Source organism: Meriones unguiculatus, chromosome 9, assembly GCF_030254825.1.
Source record: "Meriones unguiculatus strain TT.TT164.6M chromosome 9, Bangor_MerUng_6.1, whole genome shotgun sequence".
In the NCBI taxonomy this organism is placed as follows: domain Eukaryota; kingdom Metazoa; phylum Chordata; class Mammalia; order Rodentia; family Muridae; genus Meriones; species Meriones unguiculatus.
Window position 1 is genome coordinate 41,122,514 of NC_083357.1, and position 5,604 is coordinate 41,128,117.

Consider the following 5,604-nt stretch of genomic DNA (forward strand, 5'->3'; position numbering starts at 1 on the left):
GAAAAATGTATAAAAACTGGAGCCTGAGCCCACGTGGATGCGGCGGGCTAAACTCTAGGTGAGGAAGCCGCAAGACCACCAATAACCAGCCTATTCCAGAACGGCTGTTTGAAAATCCCAGACCACTTTAACAAACCGGCCCTGGAATGATCACTTTATCAGACTGGCTCTGGAAGGCGGCTCCCGAGAAACCGCAGCTTCCTTTGCATCTGAGGTCAGGCTGGAGCAGAGAAACTCCAAGGCCCATCAAGTCATCAGAAGACGCGCCTGAGGTCCAGCTGGAACTGTGAAGTTCTGGGACCTAGAAGACACCTACGCAGGAAACAAAGTGTCCGAGCCCGTACCTGTAGCCAGATTGTATTCCCCATAAGATGTATAATGTCCTATGCAATTCTTAGATATCTGTGTGATTTGTATGATTAAAGCAGCATTCAAAAATCATTCTGGTGTTGGCTTTTATCAATACCTTGCTGTCTTTTTGTGGCATCTCAGTTAAAGTCCTCCGGCATAATCAAGAGCTCGTAACGATGGCTGTCAAACACATTTTGTGCTCCTTATTACTGACATGGTAGCAGAATGTCTTCCTGAACAAGGCCCAGTGGCTATTTGCTGAGATCCCCTGGAGGCATTTAAACAAAATGACCTTCCTCAGAACAATCTGAAGGTTCAGGGCCAGAAAATGGGTGTCCTCTTTCCCCACCCATGACGACTGCACCAAGAAGCAGCTCATCTTGTCCATCCACTCAAGAAATGTGGAGAGGTAAGAAAAAAGGCATCGAAATTCCTCAGGCTCTTTGAGATGAGTGGACTAGCTGTGTTGAAGGGGGAACTCTGGGGGTCTCATGTGGAGCTATCAGTAACTTGTAGAGTCCTGGAGGGCCTGGACTCCAGGCTCTTAGGGGAAAAAGTGGACAATAAATAAGGGCCTGACAGGCTCAAAGAAATTAGCCGAGAGGCACAGACTTGAGCTCCGAGCAAGTGAAAGAGCTGACCGTTGGTCCATTGGTGGGCCTTGGGCCCCGCCCCTTCCCAGCAGTCTTGTAACAGTCATTGGAGATGGGTGAGATGGGTCTCCAGGCTGTAAGGCAGGGAGCCCACCTCTCCCAGGAAGGAGTGCACCGGAAGCTCCTGTCAAGGGGACTTGGGGCCAGGGCTCAGATCTCCATGAGCGTGATCTTGAAGCCTTCCACTATGCTCTCCATGTCGCGGATGAAGGTGTCCCCGTTTGAATAGAGTTCAATGATGTCCCCCATGTTCACCAGGACGCCCTTTTTGCTCTTCTTATGAAGCTTTGGGATTTTCTCCACTGGCAGCCCATACTTCTCAAACAGCACTTCCGTCAGGCCCTTCACTGTGGGCGAACTCAGCCTCAGGGCGCTGGACACCTCATCACTCTCCTTCCGCACGTACAAAAGCATTCGCTTCACGTTTTCTTCGTTAATCTGCTTAGACGGTGTCAGACCAAACTTCTCTTCCGTGGGCCTGAACATCCATTTAATGAGGACCTGCTTCTCGTTGATCATCTATGATGAAATACACCGGTCCAGTCCTCTGCAGGTTGGCAAAGTGAACATCTGGTCTGAAGAGCACAGGCTGCGAGTGCAGGTCAGGCATGGTTTTGAAGTACGTGATGTCACTTTTCTTCTGTAAAGGTATGGTGGCCAGCTTCCTGTCAGAGGAGTTGTTGCGCTGGGCTTGGAGGCTTGGCCCTTCCCTTTCTTCCTATTCCACTTTCTCTCTTCATCTCGGAGTTTTCTTTCTCCTCCCTTGTCTCAGAAGACCTTCATCTGGCAGTACACTCTGTGGACGGCTTTATTGTTGCAGTTGTTGTAACTGTATGTGTCAATCTGAATCATCAAAGGAAATCCTTTCACGCCCTTCTGGAAGGAGAAATCTGTACTCAAGCAATTCACGGTGATGAAAAATCTTTGCCTCCTCGTTCACATCCCAGGTGAAGGAAACAGCATTGTACATGATCTCTTCAATGTTTCCAGTGGTGCTGAAGCTCTCCTTGTAGTCAGCGATATCAAGGACCCTCTGTGCTTGGCAGTTTGCTGCTGGGAATGCCAGTACTTCCAGTATTTTAGCTGTTCGTCTCGGTTTCTGCCTTCACTGAAGACATCACCACACTCCTGACTTTGCTGATGGGTGTCAGAAGTATCTGTTGTCTCCAGTCTCACTGAGTGTTATGGCATAGAATTGTCCTTTGTTGAGGTAGGTCATGGGGCCTTCCCCTGCTTCTGACGGAGAGATTTGGTGGCTTCCAGGGTGGACTGAAATGTACCACACCCCTCCTGGTCGTCTTCAGCACCAGCAGAAGTACTCAGAAACTTCTCTGAGGCCCCATCCTTGAAGCTCTCACTGTAAGTGCTGCAGGCGGACTGTGCTGGTCATTCTTGAGATAGGAGCTGTGGCTGGCTATTGAGGACAGGTCATATGAGTCTGTTCAAATATGACGACCACCTGCTCCTCGCCGTCTGCTTGGAGGTGCCATGAACACCAGGGTGAAATCCTCAGCTTTCACCACAGTGATGCCTGACACAGGGATGACAGCTAGACTCTCCGTGATGGACACGCTGTACTGCTTGCGCTTGGAACTCTCCACGTGCTCTAGGCTAAGGCAGAGGTTCACTGGGACGGTCTTCAGGACCTGCACTCGGTTCTCCCCTCTGCTCAAGTGGCTCTGGACTTCACTGGTGCCGAGACAGTTTCTTTTATCCAGGTCTTCTTAGCTGTCATTTGCTTTGCTCACAGACAGAATTCTCTTGTCTCGAAGAACTTGCAGTAGTCAAAGAGAAGGCCTAAGGCAGCAGCACTGTGCTCATCCCCATTGATGCGCATCATAGCTTTGGTGGCCGCAGTCAGCAGGTTCTCCAGGTATGACTTCCAGGCTTCATCCTCACTCGTATAGGCTCTTCAGGTATTGTAGGGAGGTCACTGGGCATGGGCACTGAGGCCACTAGTCTTTTATTATTGTCCAACTCTTGTGACATGTTTGATCCAATGAACTTGTTCCCCTTTTCCTGGAGCCTCAGCCTCTGGTGAAACTGGACTTTCAAGTCTGTGCAGGTGAAGGTGTTTGAGAGCACAGAGATGGCAGAACAAGATCTACAGGTAATTCTGCTTTCACCCCCACCACCACCACCACTCTCACTTGTTTGCAGCCTCACCTAGACAGAAAGGGGAGAGGGGGTTCCTTCAAATGGGGCCTATGCTTGGAGGTGGCCCAGCACAGAACCCTCCTGGACTGTGATAGGGGCAGACACAGAGTGGAAAGCCTCAAGGTCACATTTTGTTGAATATAAAACTGGTATGTTTATTGTAGAGAAATTTGGAAAATTGGAAGTTAAAACTCAGCTTCTGGGGAAGAATGCTATCCTAACAGTAAGTAAGTGTAAACACACACACAGGGCTATTAGTTTTGTTTTGCTCTGTTCTGAGACTGGATCTAGTTACTTCGCTCATGTTGGCCTTGGTCTCCCAAGTGTTGGCATCAAGCCTGGCCTTGCTTCTTACAAAGGTGGAATGCACACAATGTTTGGAAACATAAGAGTATAAGTATTAGATATTTCTTCTAAAATATCTTGCAAACATGCCCAATGTGCAATGGGTGTCCAGTGCTCTGCATGCTTCATGGCTTACTTAAGTCCCATTGTTGGACATTTAGGTAATTCTCAGCGCTTTGCTCTAGCAGCACTACCCCAGGCAGGAAGGGGCTCCTTTTTGAATGCTCCTTTTTTTTTTTTTTTTTTTTTTTTTTAGATAAAGAGTCATTGGATGGAAAAGAAGACCTTTAGCTGTGCTAAAAGCACATGATGCTTTCTGCTGATGTATCTTCTTGTCCTCACTACTCATATGGTGGCCATAAGTGACTATTGAATTTAAACAAAATTAAAAGTTCAGCTCCTCATTTGCATGGGGAACACATATGGCAAGTAGCTACTGTTCTGGGCAGCAGGAACTCAGCTCTTCTATCTTTCTAAAAAATTCTACCATGCAGTTCAAGTCCACAAGACCACCAGTCTACACTGTCCCTAGCAAGACAGGACACAGGTGGCCAGTGCTGGACACTCTAATGCCTTAAAAAACTCTGTCAGCTTAATGCACACTATCCCATTTGAGCCTTTTCATTTTTTTAATTGTTAGCGATTCAGAATGCTACTGTTCATGCATTAACTTTCACATATTTTTCTTTGGAAATTAAGAAGTTAGGCTATTTTCTGACTAGCTTTTCCATACCAAGATCAGTCTTCAGAGAGTGAATTAGGTTGCAGAATCTTTTGCAGCTTACTGCATTTCTCTTATGCTAGTGTTCACCCACCCCCTGAAGAGCACAGTGCTCAGCTAGGCAAAGCTCCCTCAAGTCTTCTTCCTGGCTTTTGTGTTCCTGTCATTCTCTATAAGACACAAGCCTGAGGCTACACAAATATCCCTCACCATTTGCCAAAGAACATTAAAAATAATAATGACCTCATTACCCACTTATTTAAGTGCTCACAGGTACTTATGTATTTTTCTACTTTGTCCACATACTCTTTGAACTTATCAAACTGTTTTCAATAGTTTGCCTTCTAGTGAATTTCAGTATTTGCAGAGAAATTATGACTTCACTATTCTTTTCCAAAAGAAAAAAAAATTATACCTTTTGACCTAGTTCTTCTCCTCTCAAAAATAATCCTGAGATGAATCTTTTGAACACTTCCATCACCTGAAGAAATTTCATTTATAAATTGGACCAGATCGCTTCTCGGCCTTTTGGCTAAGATCAAGTGTATAAATTGGACCAGAAGTTCAGTTCAAATTATAGATTTGGTATAGATGTGGGACACCTGGGGTGTCATAGCACCGGGGTCGTCCTCTGGGGACATGATGATTTTGCTTGTTCAAGTTTCCCCATGGGCCTCTTGGAACTGGTTGGGCTGTGGTTTTTGTTGTTATTGTTTGTTTGCTTGTCTTTTGAGGCAGTCTTAATTGGTAATCCAGATTAGCTTCAAACCCTCTATGTAGCCTGGGAGCCCAGGAGCCCAGGAGCCCAGGAACCCAGGAGCCCAGGATTATCTTGAACTCCTGCTCCTTTCACCTCCACCTCCCAACTACAGGGCTTCCAGGCATTCACCACCTCCACAGTAGGTCTATGGTGCAGGGGAACAAACCTGGGGCTTATGCACTCTAGGCAAGCAAGCATCCTGCTAACTGAGGGGCAGCACTGGCCCCAAAGTCCCCTCCCAAGGGCACAGTGGGGAGCCCCTTTGGTTCCAGACACAGTCAGAGTCTCCCTGACTCAGGAAAGCCAGCTTCCACCTGCTAAAGTAACAAACGAGTTCCCATTTCTTAGCCCAGGCCTGAATTCTAGTATCCACCTTCTTGTAAATCTGCAAGAGAGAGAGAGCTCACTTTATCCAGAAGAACCTGGAGCTCAGCACAGGTTTCCTGCGGAAAACCAACCCCAGCAGCAAGTGCACATTTGGTGTCCAGCAGCCAGCTTAGTTTTCAGGACTCTTGTTCCAACTCCCAAATACTTTCCAGTCTGTGAGATTCATCTGCCCACCACTGTAACCACAAGCGCCTCTCCTGGCACTGGCAGGGAGCTAAGGAGCCTGGATC

At 47.2% G+C, this 5,604-nt stretch overlaps 1 pseudogene; it reads right to left on the minus strand.

Annotated features, from left to right (window-relative positions):
• Nucleotides 1–1,154: 1,154 nt before the first annotated feature.
• Nucleotides 1,155–3,058, minus strand: LOC132646069 (grainyhead-like protein 2 homolog; annotated as a pseudogene).
• Between the last annotated feature and the right edge of the window lie 2,546 nt (nt 3,059–5,604).